The sequence below is a fragment of the Pavona decussata genome, unplaced genomic scaffold, assembly GCF_977016875.1.
Source record: "Pavona decussata unplaced genomic scaffold, jaPavDecu1.1 SCAFFOLD_6, whole genome shotgun sequence".
NCBI classification, from domain to species: domain Eukaryota; kingdom Metazoa; phylum Cnidaria; class Anthozoa; order Scleractinia; family Agariciidae; genus Pavona; species Pavona decussata.
This window is the reverse complement of record NW_028145430.1, coordinates 4,326,910-4,348,338: the sequence shown is the minus strand read 5'-3', so window position 1 is coordinate 4,348,338 and position 21,429 is coordinate 4,326,910. Positions and strand designations below refer to the sequence as shown.

General features: G+C 39.0%; 1 long non-coding RNA gene and 1 pseudogene across 1 annotated transcript; one reads left to right on the top strand and one right to left on the bottom strand.

Moving 5' to 3' along the window:
* Positions 1-1,134: 1,134 nt before the first annotated feature.
* Positions 1,135-2,305, bottom strand: LOC146489289 (uncharacterized). Its single transcript, XR_014865024.1, has 2 exons — positions 1,818-2,305; positions 1,135-1,294 (listed from the first exon to the last, which is right to left on the bottom strand). It is a non-coding gene; the product is annotated as an uncharacterized LOC146489289 (long non-coding RNA).
* Positions 2,306-12,208: 9,903 nt separating this feature from the next.
* Positions 12,209-15,165, top strand: LOC146489288 (uncharacterized; annotated as a pseudogene).
* Positions 15,166-21,429: the final 6,264 nt, after the last annotated feature.

Genomic DNA, 21,429 nt, shown 5'->3' with positions numbered 1-21,429 from the left:
AATTTAGCGAAGCAACGAAAGCTGAAATGGATCGAGTCAAAAAAGAACTAGCAAAAATTGCCTCTAGAAAAACACGAGGAGCGATGACACGTAGTAAAGCACAATGGTACGAGTTCGGTGAAAAGAACAATAAATATTTCTACAACCTGGAAAAAATAGACCACAAGAAGAAACACATAACCTCGTTAACAAAGGAAGACGGTAACATAGCTCACGAGCCTAAACAAATTTTAGAAGAGGAGGAACGTTTTTTCAAAGAAATTTATCAAACTAAAAATGTCTGTCCTGAATCTGACAATCTCGAGCACCTTTTTGACGGCCTGAATACTCTCAAACAGGAGGAAGCGGACACCTGCGAAGGGATGCTAACCCTTGCGGAATGTACCAGTTCGCTGAAACAATTTAAGAACAACAAAACACCTGGGTCCGACGGCTTTACTATAGAATTTTACCGGTACTTCTGGAATGACATTGGTCAAATCATGGTTGATAGCTTTAACTATGCTTTTGAAAATGGTGACATGTCAATCTCACAAAAATGCGGTATTATATCGTTAATACCAAAGAAAGACAAAGACAAAAAATATCTCAAAAATTGGAGAGCAATCTCTTTATTGAACAACGATTACAAAATTGTCACAAAGGCTTTAGCTTTACGCCTGGAAAAAGTGTTACCCACGATCATTAGCCCGAATCAAACGGGATACGTGAAGGGAAGATATATAGGTGAGAGCATCAGAATCATAACAGACATGATGTCCTTTACTAAAAAGAAAAACATTCCAGGCATAGCGGTCTTTCTTGATTTTGAAAAGGCTTTCGATTCTATTGAATGGTGCTACCTTCAAAAATGCCTTGAAGTTTTTAACTTTGGTCCTCAATTACGACAATGCATCACAGTCTTGTATAATAACATATCAAGTTGTGTTTTGGACAATGGGATTGCCACCAAACATTTTAATCTAAGCAGAGGTGTCAGGCAGGGTTGCCCACTCTCAGGGATCTTGTTTGTTATTGGTGTAGAAATTTTAAGCAATGCAATTAAACGCTCAAAGGAAATAGAAGGTATTCAAATTGATCCAAATAAATCTATAAAAATAACCCAGTACGCCGATGACACAACTGTTTTTGTTAAAGATATTCAGTCTGCTCACAAGCTCTTTGATCTGCTGCAACAATTTGAAAACTGTTCTGGTCTTCGAATAAATCAATCTAAATCAGAAATACTTTGGCTGGGATCATTGCGTCAGAGAAAGGATTCCATTCTAAATCTAAAATTAAGTGATGAGCCGGTCTACGTTTTGGGTGTATATCTGTCATATGATGAAGAACTTGCCAACAAAAAAAACTTCTTTGAAAAGCTGCCTAAACTTAAAAAGACACTGAACATTTGGTCGTCTCGAGACATTTCTATATATGGAAGAGTAAATATAGTCAAAACGTTGGCAATATCCAAACTAACTTTTATCTGCAGCGTTTTAGACACTCCAACTCCAAAAGGGTTTACCGATGAAGTTAATAACATAATATTCGATTACATATGGAAGTACAAGAATCCAAAACTAAAAAAAACGACCATAATCAAAAATAAGAAGGAGGGAGGACTTAATATGTTAGATTTTACGTTATTTGATAAAGCGCTAAAGATAGTCTGGGTAAAGCGCTTGTGCGCTAATGATAAAAGACCATGGAAATTTATCCCACTATCCTTACTTTCCAATGTTGGCGGCAACCTTCTTTTCCGGTGTAACTATAACATTCAATATCTACCCTTGGATGAAAACTTACCAAAATTCTATCGAGATATAATTTCCCACTGGCAGCAAATTAATAGCACTAACCCGAAAACAAAAGGAGATGTGTTAAATCAAACAATATGGAACAACCAGTTTATTCGAGTAAACAAGTTATCTGTTTTTTTTTCCTGTTTGGAAAAAAATAGGTATTGAAAATCTCTCGTGCCTTTTCGACAACGAAGGTAAAACCTTGATCACTTTTTCAACCTTCATGCAGAAATACAACGTCAAGAGTAACTTTCTGCAGTATTATAGCCTTCTATCTGCAATACCACAGGAATGGAAAACTATGCTAAAGCAGGAATGTCTTCCACCGTCAACTGAATACGTACCACTTGCAATCGAAAAAATCACATGCAAAACAATTTACAATACTTTACTCGATCACCAGCACTTCCCTCCTCCAACTGTGGAGAGAAGACTCATTGAACGCGGTTTTTTCTTTCAAGAAAGACAAAAAATCTACTTACTTCCTTTTAGTGTCACAAATGAGGTAAAATTATCCATGTTTCAATATAAAATAGTTCATAATATCCTGTATACAAACAAAATTCTGTACAAGATGAGAAAGAAAAAGCGACCCGATTGTCCTTATTGCCATGATATTGATCAGACACCACTCCATTTATTTGTGGAATGTCCAATTGGTAAATCCTTTTGGAATAAATTTACAAAGTGGTTCATCGCTACATGTAGAGGAAACATTGCATTAGACCAAAACGAAATTATATATGGGGTTTTAAAATTCACATCGTCCGGTTTAACCCTAAATCACCTGATCATAATTGGAAAATACTTTCTTTACATTAATGCAGTACAAGATGGCAAAAGACCCCAGTTCACAGATTTTGTCACCCTCGTTAACGAAAAAATTGAATTAGAAAAATACATTGCGATTATGACCAATAAACTACTCTCTTTTAATAAAAAATGGTCCAACTTTTTAAATAATTAATGTTTAGAGTCTAGCTGTGCAAAGGCATATACTATCCATTTGTAAGCAACTAAATTAAATTCATTAATTTGTAAGTAATTGTATTGTATCCTAGTGTTAGTATTGTTCTTAGTAGCATAGGTATCGTTTCGTTTTGTTAGTAATATCGCATTGTAAGTAGTTTCGTATTTTTTTTTTTTAGCACTGTATTATAAAAAGTATCAACCTTAACAGGTAGCATTTCTTAACAAGCGTGTTGTAATTTGTTTGAGCACTCAATAATAAAAAAAAAGAATAGTAGAATAGAAGGGGGAATTGCTCTAGTTCCATTTTCGTGCTTTCCCTTCAGGACCTCCCTCAAGCAGCACCGTCACATTATTATTGGTTGTAGCTTTTCACTCAAACGTAAGGGAAAATAACTGCACTTCATTCAAAGACCGCTTCGTTCAAAGCCAGTTAACAGTTAAGCTGTAAGTCACGCACTGCGTGACATTGGACTTGCTATGTTTCAATACGTAACAGTTCTCGTGGTCATTTCTCACTCATTCAAATCATGTTGCAGGGAAGAAAACGGCTTGTTTCCAGGTCAACTTTTCTCCCTATGAAAAAAAGATTGTTTCCTGTTCTATTCTACTCCTTTTGACCACAGCACAAGTTCGTCTTAGTACTTTGGCAACATTTCTCACTCATGTCGGAATAAAAAATCTAAGCTGATTTTGAATTATTTTTACGTAATGGGGTGAGAAATGTTCGAAAATAGATTTACTTTGTGAAATGCATTTAGAAAAGCATTTCAGCATGGCGATCAAATGATAAAGAAAGCCTTTACACGCTGAAAAAGGTAATAAAGTGCCAACAAACATCGCAAAATGACTTTATAGTGGTGAGAAATGTAGCCGAGAAATGTCCGGACAAATGTTTTGATGACGTATTGTATCTGTTTTGAGTGGTCACGCAATACGCGCGATTTGGCAAAACAGCCACCGCTAGGAATTAAACGTTTCTGCTCTTAAAGTGATATTCGTCTCCAATAGTGGGAAAAGCGCCATCTCGTATTCTTTTAAAATTTGTGTTCGTGTTGTCAATGGCACCTGCCTAACACAAAACTAAGAGGGCGTCGGAGGTCGCAAAAAGATGTTCGTCTTTACATCCAACATCTCGGCTCCTTACCTCTCTCGGAACAGGCAAGTAGACTGCATCTAACTACGGACCATCGCTGATAAGATATACCCTCTCCATTTGGATACAGTTTTCGAAAGATTTTTATCTCTGTCAGTGCTTCTATGTGCATACTTTGCAAAATAACTACGCGCACGCATATCGACGTCTGAAAACAAATATCCGTTCCTCATCTCTTATTCCAATATTCGCGACTGTAACTAACTTTCACTTTTTATGGCGAGGTGATGATGGGGATGGTCATAACACTCTGACTTTAACAAAAGGAACCTCCAAATTGTCTTCAAAATGATATAATTTGCCAATTTAAAAGCAACGCTAAAATCAGACGATCCTGGCCAAAAATAATGGGACGATTTGCAAAATTTATCACGAACTGTTCCCCCGCCCCCAAGCAATGTTGTTACGATGCTGAGTTTATCTACAGTCCGAATGATTCCAGTTGCGCTCAACATTGTTTGGGGGGAGGGGGCTTTCCAAAAATTGCAAAGACAGCTTAATAAAGATGTTGAAGACCGGCTTAAGATATGGAGAATGAAGATGCTCACTGACAATGCTATTTTGTGTTGCTGTCCCGGGAATTTTTGGCCAGGATTGTAGTTACGATAATGGGTTGGATGTTAACTAGGATAACGAATTAACTAAAACAGCGAGATTACAACATAGAATAATTTATATCAAAACAGTAAAACAATTCATTAATTACATGTTGATTCGAGGATCATTTTTCTCCTCTGGAACATTAAATAAGTATATTTGCCGACTATTTTTGAAGTACTTTTATTGTCTAGGGTAAGTAGATACCTAATTCCGTCTTCATCACTTAAAAATTAAAAAAAAAGGGATCATTTTGGAAATAAAAGAATGGAGTTCATGACTAATGTTATCATATTCTTGGCAATACATCAAGAAATGCAGTTTGTCCTCTATACAATTTATTTTGCATACTGCATTAAGCATGTCCTGTGAGTGAGCGAGAGTGAATGAATGTGAATGTGACAGAATTATTGTTGATGGATATATAACAGCTTTCTTAGTATGACCTAAGGTTAATATGTTCACCTCACTACCTGTCACCAGTTGGTCTAACAGTCGAAGGCTTGTTTTTTTAAGTTTTCATCCCAATTACTTAAATCAGGTTCCTGATATGCAAATCTTTGTTTCCAGGTAAAAAACTTGACGATAGCAAAGGTCTTTCTGCTGGCCAGGGGAGACTAACGATGACACGAATTGATACAATTCAAAATTTTACGGGAAGGCAATCCGAGACAACAAGGGAAGTGCCAAAGCAATGTCAAAGGCGGTACATGCCATCATGAAACATTATGCCAGTGCACCTGAAACAATAGCATGAATGATACAGTGATTAAACTGTTGGATCTCAGTACATTCTGACATGCAAAAGCAATGTGAACAAATTGATTCTAAACGCCTTAACTGGTTCTGATTATAAATCTGATCCTACGGTGACGTGAAGAAAAAAATCCAGAAGGGAAAAGTCCAAGAAGCAGGATGCCTTCGTACACCGGGGAGGTGTTATGTGCAGCTCACAGAGTTTCTACAACAATGCAGTTTAAAACTATACTGTGGTACTGCCCACCTGGGTAATATTGATTACATTTTGCTTAAGAAGGGACCATTATACTTATGAGGGGGCTGGAGGGGGGGAGGGGTTGGACAATTTAGGTTAGGATGTACAATAATTTTTTTTTTATTTTTTTGTCAAAGATCAGGAGCAATTTTTTTTTAAATCATCAAATATCACAATAATAGTGGAAAGTGTTTGCTCTATTTTTTTCCTGTGGTCCCCTTTCTACAATAAGTTATTGTTTTCTGCAGGTTTTGCTGTCCATAATTTATTTCCTTTGGTAATCTTATAGATAGAGTGTATAAGATTAACAGTACTTGGCTAGGATTCCATCAGGAAACAACTACGATAAGGTATTTTTTACTCAAAAATTCTTTTCCAGCACACATTATCGACAAGACTGTTAATTCCACTATCAATACGTTTTTCCAGTTTAACAGGCAAAATGGCAACAACAGCCCAGAGTGCTCTCACGTCAAATTACCTTACGTGGGTAAATTCTCTGCTATTGCACAAAAGCGGATTCGCAGAACCATTCCACGTTTTTGTGACAACAGTTTAAATATTTAAAGCTAGTGTTTTCTTCGTTCAAAATCGGCTCTTTGTTTAGCGTGAAATACCTTATCCCTAAGGAGCTCAAATCATGCGTTGTTTACAGATTCAGGCGTGCAGGCTGCGGTGCCTGCTATGTCGGCGAGACTTCCCGACACATTTGCACGCACATAAACGAGCACTTAAATATTGATAAGGCCTCACATTTTCAAGCATCTACAGGATTCACCTAGGTGTCGGACACTTTGTTCCAGCGAGTGCTTTGTTGTCATAGATCAAGCAACAACACGGACACAATTAAAAATCAAGGAGGCAGTGCATATTCACTGGGAGAAATCCTCCCTAAATCAACAATTGTTTCATGCAAATCTTAATCTTTCTTTGTAATTAGTTGTTGTATCATACTACTGTTATTCTAATTTTCCGCTATATATTGTTCATCAATGTTATTCCATCCGTAAACTGACGATGGCACAGGGGTTGCCGAAACATGTCTTTTAAATTTAAGTCTTGTTCTCTTCATCACGATTGTTACAAAATTGCTGCTTTTACGTCCTTTTGGTTATTCTAAAAATTGTTTGGACAAAGATCTGAAACAGAAACATGTATGGAAAAGTGAGTACAATTTCTGCACAGCCCATCTCACACACCCAGTTTGACTCAATATTTCATACAAACCATATGATCGTTGGTTCAGGAGCCTTTAGATACTAGTAATCGACTGCTGGTTGCTTGCATGAAATTAAGTTTAGATGAACAACTGCAAACCGACGAAACCATGAGAACAACTGGCAGACTGAGCATTTTTTTTTTTCAATTCTACCAGTAATAATGTGTATTTGAGTGAGTTCATTTTCTCTTACCTTTACTGGCAAAATTACATTTTGTTCCGCAGCAGAAAAAAAACGTTATAAAGTGTTTTTAGTCATGAACCTACATCAATGCACAATGTAAACCCAGAGGGGCAAGGGGTGGGGGGGGGGGGGGGGGCAAGTACAGGAAGAAGTGAAAATGTTGGTCAGTTTTTTTAGAGTGGGGACGACAGATAAATTTAACAAATGTAGCTACAAATCCAAGCCAAGGGCAAAATACTAATTGAGAGACAAGAAATCTATTTCAATCTAACAAATGTAATGTGTAATGATAAAACACTTGCTTTAATCTTTAACATAGTCAAAGACTTTGCACTTTTACAGGTATTACATATTTCACTATAGGCTAAGCACTTCCCCAGTGCTTCTGGGGCACATGTTGTTGTTAATTTTTCATCTCAGGTAATGTTTTTTGGTCTTTTTAATATGTTAATGCATGCTAATAAAGTTGAAACAAAAGAAAAAGAAAAATTACCTGAGGGGCAAGGGTCATTTTTGTGGTTGGACTTGCAAGCCATATCACACAGTCCATCACAAGCAACACATTAAGGCTTAACTGCATCGCAGTCACATCAGTAGCAAGAATTGTCTCACCCAGGAAGGAGCCTCCAACCAATGTCATGGAGTATAATATATTATAAAGGAAATAAAGGGAGATGTAAAGAATCAACCATAAGAGGGCACAGTAAAAATCTGAGCCCCAGATGGGATTCAAACCCACAGCCATCCAACACAGTGATGCGGTTCACAAGTCTAACCCACAAAAATGAACTTTGCTGGCCAACGAGTCCTCTGTTTTTAAGTATATAATTATGATAAGCTTGACTTGAAATTGCATGCTTCAAGAAAGTCATATAATCATACTTAGGGATAACAACAGTCTGCAACCTTACCTCTATAAATTGCTTGAATTCTTTATCAGCTCAGTCGATAAACCAAAATAGTTCTTTTGTACGTTTACTGGTAATTTTATTATTTTGCAGGTGTTACTTATAAATTTTGTAATAGTAGAAAATATTTCTGCTTCCCTCTAAGGTACAACTTTATTTTCTGTTAATTTAACAGGGCAGTTTACAAATATTGTTGCAAGATGACCTGGAAGCTGCCATGACAGCCACATTTTTCGGTCAACTAATATATGTCAGTTTCTGGAAGAGAACCATAACTCTCTTGATGATGGCATCATTCTAGGAGGCAGCGGATATGCATGCTCCCCATTCCTCGTAACTCCATATGCCAATCCAGAAATCCCACACCAGGAGGCGTATAATTCAGCACACGGCAGTGGCTGACTGTGGCTGTGGCAATAAACTGATTGAACTTTATAATGCTAAGATTAGAGCTACAGTAAATTATTTCTAAGCTGCACATCCTTGGGAACAGCTGTGGCTTTCTGTCCTATTCCTCTATCTATCACAGAAAAACAAGTCAGATTTGACCGGTTAGGGAGTAGCTAACTATGTCCATGTTGCCAAGTGTACAGTGCTGCTTGTCTTAAGGAGAGTTGACTGTACAAGCTTGTTAATTTGCATTGTGAAATGCGAAATTGTGAAGAGCTGTTGGGCTCTCTGGGTTTGTTTGCATATTGTGTAGGAAGCCTTGACAAGTTGAATGATGTAATGTCTGACTATGGGCCAGAAAACTGTCAGGGAGTTTCTCAAGTTACTGCAAAGGAACGAAAAGGGCAGCAAAGAGCAGCAGACAGGCAGAATATACGTGTGGCCTCTCTCTCTCTCAGGTATTCTTCTTTGCCATTAATGTTTATTTAATGATTCCCTGTATATTACATATAATTTCAGTAGTTTAAAAATCTTCCTTAAGCAGGTCAACAAATACAGCGTATTTTTAAATAAATATTATTAATAATACATGGTTTAGTGCAGACATATAAAATTGCCCTTTCCTACAGTTTCTGAGATTTCAAGGACATTCTTAAAAGTTCATTAATTGGAAAAATTCTTAAAAAGAAAGTCACAGGTCTTACGAGGCTGGTGAGCTTCAAATCGAATTCTTTACCAAGGCACGTGTAATAATGTTCATTTAGTTGTCAATATTCGGGGAAGTGAAAATTGTGATTAATTATTATTGTCCCTGACACATCATGTCTTATGCTCTTATTGTGGATGACATCATACATGTATCACTGGGGCATGTCATGATCTCTCCAAGACCACAACCATGCTTACGAGAACAGCATGTTACAGAGCTGCACGTTGAACAGTTGCAACTTGGATAAAGTTTGTTTACTACTTTGCGATAACTTTCTGATGGCTTCCTTTGCAACTGGCCAATCTAAAATTACAAGTTGCTGTGAGAGGTCGCATTTAGAACTGCCAAACATTAATTCAGGTGCCCGTTATTTTGAGGAAAAAGAAAAGTCCTACATATATGGTTGCATTGCTTTCACACCAATCCAATAAGCATTGATCTGAATTTATTAAATTTTTCTAGAAATGTTGCAGGCTAGTTTAAATGTGCCATAAATTCTAAATTGAAAAGGCAGTAAAGACATTGAGCTTAACCCAAGAAATGCACAGCCTGATCCATGCTATAAGGCACCCTTCAAGAAATCAGTCTTGGCAAAACCAACAGAGCCTCTTTTTAATTAGTCAGAGTCTTAATTTGTAGGAAATTACCTTGGGCTAGGGCGAGCTTAGGCGATATGGGGATTACTTTACAAGAAGATTACGTCCTATCCACACTAATTCATTAACATAAAACTAAAGTTTAATACATGTGCACATTCTCGTGATAACATGTTCATTTTCAAAACATTCCGTCTTAGTGTCTACACTCCCGGCGACAAAAGAAAATGGCCTTCAAAATTTTTTGTGGATTAATTAGTCTGTACAGGTCGTTTGCAGAAACGAAGTTACAAAATAAGTTTTAGTGGGGGATCTAGGAAAGCGAGCCAGGGTTAGGGCTCCAAGCCTGTTCTCCCGCAACCTTTTCACTCTGGGTCTTCTTGAACTGCCAATCTTTACCTTATTCTGAAAAATAGTTGCGATTAAGAATAAATATCCAGTTATAATTCAACACTTATCGTTGTCTTTGTTTTTGCCAGATGAGTCTAAGAGAGATCACGAAAAAAATGAAATATGGAATTTTTTTGTTTCCCGAATAGCACAAGGTGGGGAGCGCCCCAACAACAAAAATACTTAGAGGAACAATTAAAGAAGGAGAAGACGTTGAACTCCAGTGGGACACCAACACTGTTGTCCCTACCAAAATATTACGGTTGACTGGTACGTGTTCCTAACATTATAGCTAATACACTGAAAACAGCCCTCGAGTATTGTTACTCTAAAAAATGCCTCCCCCAGTAGCACGATTCACGTTAGTGTGACATTTCTAAAACTGGAATAAAAAGATGAAATGCCCGCCTGGATTTCACAAGTCACCTGACGCGTACGATAGCCAAGCAGCCTAACCAGCGATTTTACTTAATCGCGTGTGTCAAAGAAAAAAAATCCATTACGTTTAACTTAAATATGCTTTTAATGTGATACAGATGATGCAGCACATGTTTCAAATCTTGAGAGGGAGGAAGCCAGCAGGCAATCCCCGCTTCTGACTCGCCAGAAAAACAGTTCCCACAGATTGAGACCCCGATAGCAGATAGCGAGCCAGAGAGCGCCTGTACTTCTTTTGAGCCCACCATTGGCCAAGAAGACGAGTAAGATGTTATTAGTGAAAACATCAAGGAACTGATGAGGTAGATCCCAAGTCCTCCAGCTTTTACTCCTACAGCTGCTACTGATTCTTCGAAATTATCTGCCCTAATAACGAATTCTGTTTAAACTAATCAACTCCTCCAGCAAATACTGTCTCCTCCAGGGGTTTGTACCAAAAAATTGGGTTTATTCCCTACCCCTCTACCATCCACTTTACCACCCAACCTGCCCTTTACCCTACCACCTTCTCTACCCTTCTGCTTACCTCCTCTAGTTCCACCAATATTACCACCCACCCTGCCAGCTTCCCTACCTTCGGTTCAACCTGCCACAACTCAGCCAACTAGCACGCTGCCCTCTACCAGCCATCCCACCAACTTCCCTCCCATCCACCCAGCCAGCTACCATACTACTCACAATGCCACTTGTCTTGCCACCCACCCATTCAACTGCTATGCCACCCACAACATCAGTTATTCTGCGACCCCAAGTACCAAATGCCTTATCAAATACCACACCTACCCAATCAAGTTGAAAGACAATGGCTGCAGCAAACTGCACAACCAACTCTACCGGTAATCACCTGAGGAAGAGCAGGATCCCAGCAAAAGGGCACTTGCCCTCACCAGCCCTCGCCCTATACCTTTATCTCCTCCCCAAAGGTTAGCTAACAAAAGGAGAACTGATCAGAGTGGCTTCGAAGTCAAAAACCAAGGGGAGGTTTTGTTGTTCCCTGATGAGAATTCTCTTTGCCCCCGAAGAGCTTAAGGGGAGAAGTGTATATGGCTTAAAGGCCAGGCCGGCATTTGCACAATGGTCAAGGTAAGTAGGCTGTTTGCGCGATAACATCATCTTTCCACAGCACCGGAATCCATCAGATATTTTACTTGTTCTTGCTTTTGTTCTTGCTATGTGCTCCGCTCCTGGATTGCAAAATTTTAGTAAAAAAGTAAAAAAAAGAATTGAATTGTGGCAGTTGTAGTGAAATAACGCTTTCTTGCTATTGGCTTATTTCCTGCCAGTTTTATAAAACATGTTTTATTTTTTACATTTTGCTAAAGTAAAGTTTTGTAAGTAAAAGCGCTTTTGTATACTGCATATCCATTGTTCGCACACAGCTGTGTGCACTAAGTAAGTTAAACAGAAGTATTGAAGATCCTTTTAAACTCTTAATTAATCCGTCTCGTAAAGCTTATGGAGGTGAACACTACAACAGTTAAGAACAAAAATTGTTCAGTAATATGTGGGTAAAAATGAATTATCTTAATGAGTTACTGTAAGCATGGGTATAAACTGGCAAATTTCAACGAACTCACAGGAAAAGTCAACATAGAATACAACCTATAAAAACATACAGTGATACTACGTTCCAAAACAAAACAAGATATTTGTGATGCAACTTAATCTTTTCTAACAAATGGCAAGAAAATTATGATGTAATGAGCGCACACATGCTAGCAAATCTGTTTTCTACTGTACGAATAGCCTCCAAACCAGTGCTCTTGCTCTGCAAATAACTATCTGTGCCAAAGGAGGAAAATTCAGGTATCCCACAATGCCTCGCTTCCAACTATATTATCAACTCGATGTTGATACGCGATCTCACATTTGCGATGGGGCTTCTCGGAGTGAACGCTGATCTGCCCTCTCCGTCACCATTGCTTTACGTGAATTGCTTAGATTTAGACAGTCAGAGTTATGTCAATTCGTCAAACTTAGCCTGTTGTCGGTTTCTAATGGTCATGGGACACGTTAGTTTTCCAAAAGACTTGCGAGAGTGGCTTCTTTGCTTGTTAGTGCGATCAGAAACATTGAACGGCCGCTTGCCACTCAACTCCTCTTCGACTTCTTCCATGCATTTACCGTTTGCTTGAATATCGTCTTAAAAGGAAGCATTTACGTCACCACTTGATGTCCTTACACAAATAGAACCGAACAGAATAGGCTTAAAGTACTGTTCATTTAAACCCGGAAAACGAGTGATCGTTCAAAGGCAGCATTATTCAGTTGTTTACATGCTTGGCGCCAATTTAGGCAAACTTCAACGAACACAAATTCCTTCAAAACATGGGGACTTTAGGGGACCTTGAATAAAATTCAAAGGAGATACTATTCGAGCAACAACAAGCAAGATTTCACGCTAATGTACCCAGGATTGAACTCGCTAGGGTCAAATTTGGGTCAAGCATTTGAGAGCCGCGAACAAACAAAGCGAGTCGATCATGCATACCACTCCAAACAATTGTATGTTTTTCTTTATTCTTAGGCAAATTAGCTGCGAAATTGTAGTGCAAGCTTGAACTTTATTGCCAAAGCAATACACAAAACGATTTAACTTACATTCTCAGATCCTGAATAAGGAAAAATAGCCACTTGAAATTCAGTCGATTTCGGACTGCGTGCTCGCCTTCGCATCGATACTTGACACCTTCTAGTCGATAATTTTTCGCGGAGACTCATGGGATACCTGATTTCTCCTCCTTTATCTGTGCCATTATGGCAGCAAATTTTATTTGTTTCGCGCATTATTGGTAGTACTATGAGTTGGGTAATAAAAGGGAATAGCGAGTGCAGGTCTAACACTGAGATATGTAGACTTATCCTGTTCATGAAGCACGAATTTAAATTGGAGCTCTTTTGCTTGTATTTTTTTCTAACATCTTTGGTATTGACCTTAATGTACAAATTTCAACGATGAAGGAGGAGACGTCACAAACACAAACAGTGACATAATTTTAGTTTCCAGGAAAACACAGCCGTTTGAGAATGACGTGTGCACTACCTCTGATGACTCTGAGCGAATTCCCTGCTCGCATAAGTTTTCTGCAGCTCATTTGCTTTCAAAGCGCACCGCACCTAAATAGAGGAAAAATTGTTTACTCACTTTACTGGATTCAGTTTTCTCATGGTGAGTTTATGAACATGCTACAGTTTGTACTACCAAACCTAGATAGAAAACTGTTAATCTACTGGGATAGTGAAGCTAGAAAAAACAGCGTCATTGATACAGAAAGATTGTTTGATGGTGATTTTGATCACCCAGACGACATTAACGATCAAGAAGAACACAATGAGTCTACTTTCACGTGCCATACAGCACATAAACTGGTAGTAGAGGAGGACCTTCTTGTTTTAATGAGACTTTGAATGGGTTTCAGTATCGTTGATCTAGGAGAAAGATTTGGTATCAGTGAAAGTATGGTTAATAATACATTTCTTACCTGGATTAACTATGTTTATGTGATACCTGGAAGCCTCAAAATATGACCACACAGAGATATTATTTTGCAAAACACACCTGTGGAACTCTTGGAAAAGTACCTGAACAACATTTGCATTATTGATGCAACTGAACTTAAGATTGAAGTTCCGAGAACACCTCAGAAGCACAGTGAAAGTTACAGTACATAAAAATCTCACACAACATTGAAATGCCGTCTTGGTGTTGATTCCAAAAGTGTAATCATGTTTATATCTCAGCTTTATGAGGGATCCATCAGTGAGATCTGGAGAGAGATCTGGTTTGAAACTAACAGTTAGTGAAATAAAGAAGGGGGATTCTTTAATGGCTGACGAAGGTTTTGATATCCACGATGAATTAAAAAAACTTCACTTATATTTGAACATTCCCTCCTTTTTAAAAGATAAAGTTGGATTTGAAGATGATGTCAAAACTCAAACAATTGCAAGGCATTGCCTACATGTGGAGAGGGCGATCTGTAAGGTCCATAGATTTCGAATATTTCACTCAGTCATTCCTGTATCTATGTTTGGATGCATCTAAGGCAGAGCTCATGAAGCAGTGGCCAGAAAAGGAAAAAACAATCCAGTCGAGAGAGCTCAAAATTGCACTATGAAAAAAACAAAGAAAACATCTCAAAACAGCAAAAAATCCAATAACTCATAATTCCAGTGGCAGATGACAAAAGCGACTCAAATGATGAACCAGCGGAACCAGATACCTCATTCCCATCATGAATGGCAAAAAATGGGCGATCGCTAACGCGAAAAAGGCTTTACTGCAATCACCTCAAAAATCCAGCGAAGTTCTCAGGGCATTACTGAATGGTCTAAACACCTGGAAATCTCTGTCACAGTCAATCACCTTTAACACGCTTGAACAACAAGAACAAGTATGACTCCCAAAGGCGGTGATCAATGACATATCAACAGCTTTAGATAGTACACAACACAAGCAATGTGGTGGAGATCGCACCACTACGCATGTTGGTCTTTCGATGCCATGTGGTACCAGCATTGTTCAAGGAAACATGCGTAGAAGATTAGCTGATGCCTTAAACATCAACCGTTGTGTGGCAATGAGTGTACAGCAAGAAAATCGTGTTCTTTGTGATAAAGCTGCCTTATGGGATGTACACGTTGTGATGCAATACCTGATGAGCACAAAAAGCTTGCTCAAGAATTTTGGAGTAGACCAGGTATATCACGCACAACAGGCAAGAAGAAAGACATGAAAAGGAAGCGCATCAGGGCAAGCCAGTATGTTTCCCATGAAAAACACGTCTTAGAGAAAACCCAGACAGAGGTGTAGAAAGACTTCAAAGAAATGTACCCCAACGTCGGTATGGGACAGAGAGCCTTTGAGAATCCCAAACCATTTTATGTCATAGTGGTAAGACAAGAATGTTGCTGCTGCCATGTCCATGTTGAGATTCAGATGCTATTCAAGGCGTGTATGGGTTTCAGAGAAATTTCCAATAAACGAACATCTGACTGATCTAGTTGAAGACAATGTGCGAATAAGGAGATGCCTCATATCACCATTTATCTTGCATCGATCGCCAGTGTGAAGAATGTGGAACTGGAGATCTGAAACTCATGTCAGAGGAACAAGACAAAAGCATCTCGGCCTCTAAAGTGAATTGGGAGCCGTTTGAATACCTTGCTCTTACAACTACAGGAGAAAACGGTGACTAAAGATAGTAACAAAGAAAACAACAGCAGAAGAGATGTTTGCCTACTTTAAAATTCTTCTCAATTCTTTTCCTGGACATCAGTTCCAAGCAAAATGGCAGCTGGAACAAATGAAAAAAACTGTAGACAGTCTTCCAGCACGTTTGCAGCGTTCAAGACTACCCCGAAAATTACAGCTGTCAATACCAGGACCAGATTCAGTCGCTTTATTTTTCACAAGCTCAGGCTTCTATCCACGTTACTATCCATCACCATCGTGCAATCGAAGAAATGGATGGAATTGAGAGCACCAAGCAAACCACGGAGATTATAACTGAACATTTGTTTGTTATTTCTCCAGATATAAAGCATGACCATGACTCAGTTCATGGATGCAGAGCAATTGTGGCCGACTACCTCAAAAATATAAACTATCCTATCGTGGTTATGCATGAATGGACAGATGGATGTGCTTCTAAGTATAAGAGCTGTCACTGTATGAGAGATGTGAGTTATTTAGTCGCTGATTTGGTTTCTTGACTCTCCCTAAATTTTTTGAAATGTCACATGCAAAAGGTCCACAGGATGGAGCAGGCACTAACCTGAAGCACAAAGCAAAGCTGGCCATAATGGGGACTTTATGTAACCAGGACGGCAACGCCAACGAAAAAGGCACTTGAAAATACAAGTTCCTGTTACTTGCACTACTTTGCGCTTATTCCAATTCGTTCAACTTCTACAATGTGGTCGAACTATCCAGTAACAAAACTGGCGGGAACAGTCTTCAAGTCAGCACAGAGAATGAAAATTTACTGTCATGTGCTCACGCTCTCTAAAAAACGTTGAATTTGGGCATTTCACGTTGTTGTTTTGCAGAGGACAGCAAAGAAATGTACCAAAATTTAAAATGCACGTGCACAGCATTGTTTAGCTCATTAAGCCTTTTCTTTATTGACGTTTTCGTTGCCGTCGGCGTCGTGTTTGCGTAAAGTCCCTAATTAAGCAACAAGTTGTTATCCAGAATGCGTACAATCTATTCAATAACGCGAAACAATACTTGACCAAGCCCAGCTCCACCGGCTACAGGTCACAAAGTGTGGGATTAAAAGGAGGATCTTTTCCTATATAGAACAGTATCAAAGAAATAGGCACGGCTGAAGGTTTAAGCAGATTAAAGGGAGTCCACATATACACAGCACTATGGCCACTGACGACCAAAATGGTTTGAAAATCAAGAGTCTGTTACTATCCTGCTACTGCAACTGCATTATGAGGAACGATTATGAGGACTGTTTGAATCAGGGCTGGATACAGCCTGGGGAAGACGACCAACTTGAATCAGAGGGATTTTCAGCAACAAGAGTAACAAGGGGCGACAGGAGAGCAGCGATCCTTCGTGAAGGATCTTGTCACCAAGGGTTCCATAGTGGCAATGGCGTCAGGAGATCCTGGGGAAGATTACTACTACTACAAGTTACAGGTCAGGGGGCAGAGATCGTACAAACAATAACCAAGGATGATTGGGGTGCATCCTATCCAGTGGGAACTGAAAGTCATTTGTGGCAAGCCGTCAGTGCAAGGTAGACCAAACCAGGAAAGCAATCGTGTATACAGCCACAGTGCGGTTCTTGTGAACAGATATTTGTTCTTTACCCGGTAACATAGCTGTTGTCAGTAAGCAGGAACATTTGGATATTCTCAACTCACTGGACGGCCTTAAAGGACAGTGCCTTCTAATACGGATATATTTTTGTGCGGTTTATCACTAAGCAGGAAAAGGAGATCTTAGCAAGGGCTACTGGAATCCTGAAAGAAAATTGGGGTAACCAAGCATTTTTCAGAGGTATCTGAGCAAAGATTATTCTACAAAGCAGTACAATACAAAACCAAGTATGGCATTTTTTCCCAAATTGAAGCTTAACTATCTCGGAAAAATGCTCGGTTACCACCAATTTTTTTCCGGCATAGTTAGAAATTGCACAAAAAATATCTCCATTTTAACCTGCACTGCCATTAAGAAACCCTACTTTCTTGGATCATTCCAAGATGTGCAGTAGCAAAAGGAGGCACCGTCCTTAATGCCATAACACACTTGACTTTCTATGAATTTACATGACCCTAACTGCAGGCCAAAAAAGAACAACTGTAATTTGGGGATTAACGTTAAAACGTTAAAATATTTCTTAAGATTAGAATATTTCGTTTGAATCACTTGAACTTCATCACTTGCATGTGAATAATCAGGTGAGATCATGTGATTTTGTTCACATAGTCCCAGTACAGGAGATAGTTATAATTGTCGGGGAAGTCCAGTCACTCATCCCTATTCAGAAAAGGTTTTTTTTTGTTAATGTAAATGGCCTCCTTAAGGGAACTGTAAACTAAAAGTTGTTGGATTTTCCAAAATTTCTTTTTTTTCACTCGTTCGTTAGATACCACATTAAGGAGTAAGTTCACGAAAGGAAATTTACAAAATCAGAAAAAGAACAGACGATATGTTAAAAAGTGTTTAACGACATCAGGTAAAAAATGGCTAACGCCGACATAATGTGGAAATCCCAATTATGCGGTGATACAAGGTGAAAAGCTGTGCCGTCCAATAAGCTTCCCTGGTGAGCAGCAATTGTTCTAAATGTAACAGGCTTCTGAAATTACTGATCTTATCAATAACAATAAACTTAATATCGGAAATACTATGCTCGGTATGATTGAAATGCATGGCAAGCTCACAGGTTTTCGTATTGGTAAGCATAGCTGATTTGTGGTTACGGCATCTTATTTTAAAAGCAGTAGATGTGGAGCTGACATGTTGGAGATTGCACTTGTTACAAGAGGCCAAATAAATCACATTTTCGGAGGAGCAACCTACTTTCTGGGTTAAATGGTATTCCCGTGCCGTGGCGAAACTCTTAAATTTAGGAGCCTCAATAAGAAAGTTTTTGCAAAGATCGCATTTCTTTCCACATTTGAAACAGCCATTTTCTGACTTGTCGCTGTTGGAATAATTAACTGGTTTACACTTTGAAGGTGCAAGAAGCTCTTTCAAATTTTTAGTGCGGCGGAAAGCGGGAAAAATAGACTTAGGTGTAAATATCTCCCTGAGGTGGGGCGAAGATTTGAGAATATGCAAATGTTTCCTAATGATTTTGCCAGCATCTGGAAGCAAGGGATTGAAATCTAATACCAAAGGGAAGACTTTTTTGTTAGTCTTCTCCTTTTTCTTAAGAATTTCCGACCTCTCAATTTCAAGGGCCCTTTCAAATTGCCTGTCAACTAGTTCTGTGTTGTAATTTTGATGTTTCAGATAACCCTTGTATTCAATGCATCTTTTATTAAGCATTTCTTCCTTGGAACAATTTCGCTTAATTCTAAGGGCAACCCCAAAGAGAATAGCTCTTTTACAGTGATCAGGGTGGGAGCTAGAAAAGGGCAAGTAAAGATGGCAATCAGTGGGTTTGGCGTAAATATCCGTGGAAATGTACCCTCCCTCAAGGTGTAGCGTGAGGTCAAGGACGTTCAAACTTTTCTCGGAGTAAACTAATTCAAACTTGATCGTGGGATACAGTGAATTAATGTAATTGGTAAACGGTAAACTCCGTAACTTTAAAGGAGACGCAGCTGTTACTCATAGTGCCAATACAAATCTTCCACCGGCACCTTCCACAAGCAATTGGATGCCTTCGAAATCCATCTATCCCGCAGTGGAACTTTTCATCAACAATGTTAAACAAGAGATCCTTGATCCCAAGAATATTCAGAAATCAAGAGACACTCTTACTAAGGAGGAGAGGTTAGCTACTCGTAATTTAAGGTCCAATGACAATGTTATTAGAATTTAAGATAAGGGTTCCCGGTTTGTCATCCTTAGTAGGGAAGAATACGAGAATAAGATGCTTGAATAAGATGCTTGAATAAGATGCTCCCTCACCAGGGAGGCTTATTCGACGGGACAGCTTTTCACCTTGTATCCGCATGGCCTAAACAAAAGGCGTGAATTTAAATCCAACAAAAGAATCCACTATAGCAACTGATTCACCATGGCATGTACGTTTGGACTATTACAGCTACTGTTAATTATCATGATTCTTGTTAGTTAGTTAATATTTACCCTTTTCTATTGTCTACCTTCATTATTTTAGTTGCGATTACGCAACCCTAGCCTTGCTAACTTTTGTGTTAATAGTCACCTTTTTCTTAAGTTAGTTATTAGGCTTTGTTGTCTTACGTAATCGGACTTACATGTGTTATCTCGGAAATACTACTCTTGTATATATGCAGCTTCTACTAGCCCTCTTAAATGTAAATAACCATTTTTAACTTGAAGAAGGCTGAACGACCGAAACGTCGTTTTTATTAAACCCATCTGGACCAGTCAGAGGTTGGCCTATACGTTTTTTTCCCGTCTATTTAACTATATATTTGCTCTTAGTTTTGGAATTCTCTTAACATTTATGTCTTTACCAGAGCAGGAAAATTTAAGAAATTATTTTATAACATAGCGAAAACAAAGTAGTGCGAGGACAATTCTCTCCGAATTTTCTGTACAGAAAAACACAAGTTCTTTTTGGCTGGTTACAAGTATGTCACAATCTTGTGGTCTGAACGAGAATGTTTCATCTATAATTGTCAACGAAAACTTTGCTTCTTGGAGCCCCCATCGCATGAGGGAAGTGAAAGGAACACCGCAAAAGTCGTGGCATTGTGAGAAAGGCAGGCTGAGACCAAAGAAACAGGTAAAAAGGGTCCATCGCACATGAGATGTGCCAGCCCAGTGATAAACGAAATTCGTCTTGCGGAAATCATACACTCTGAAAAGTTCTTTCGCTCCGGAACTTTTGGGTCATGCCGCCTTGCTCACTATAGAGGATACATCGTTACCATCAAGGAGTACAAGGTTAGAGAAAAGACGTCTTTGGACAACGCAAGGATAGAAGTTCGCCACAAGGCAACCATGATCAGTCAGTAAGGCGATCATCCATGTCTGCCACTGTTGTTTGGAATCATCACACAAAGCGAGCCCTTTCGTCTAGTCATCCAGTTCTCACCAAACCCAGCTGGCTGAGAATTCTAAAAGAAACCGCAAAAGGTCTTTGGCAGATACATCGACGTGGTATCTCGCACAATGACCTAAAAGCCAATAACGTTGTGCTGGAGAAACAGAAAGATCACTACAACCCGGTGATCATTGACTTTGGCAAATCACGGTTTATTGCAGACGCAAAGCAAGTTATGTCTGTCTGCATCTGGCCAAACAGCTTGCTGGAAGCAATCCCGGCACATCACTCCCAAAATTGTTTGTGGCAGAGGCACCCAAAGTGTGGCCTCTGACATTTTTTACTTTGGGAAATGGCATTGGACGTGCTGGTTTTGCTTCCAACAGCAACAGCAGAGTCGCTGAAGGCAGCAAAATTGGCTTGTTGTGACAATCCGGAAAAATGCCTCTCGCTGATAGAACTATGTGCCACTTTAAAAAATGGACTACACCAACAGAACATTTTGCTAAACTGAATATTTTGTTCTTCATGTATATAACCTATATTATGTGTATGCATATTTTTGAAGTACTGTATATTTTCACACCACATTGCATTATTGGCCTTTAAGTTCTCATTATGGATAGAGAGTGGAGATTTTGGGCTTCTTGTAATTGCGCACTCGCTTCCTTTCCTGAGGAAAGATCTTGTGTTTTCATGAGGGATTGCGGTTATAAGGCCGTATTGTTACTGTGGAGTCAATTTTATTTCCGTTTTGGTTATGTACATGCAATTTTTTAGTAAATGCTGTTAAGATGTCAGTTTTAGCATTTTGAACAATATATTGTTATCCAGTAAATTATGCGAGGCTTTAGTTTTGTTTCTACTTGCATAATTGGCGGGAATCCTGGGAAGTCAGACATGATAGACTGTCCTCGCGCGAACAG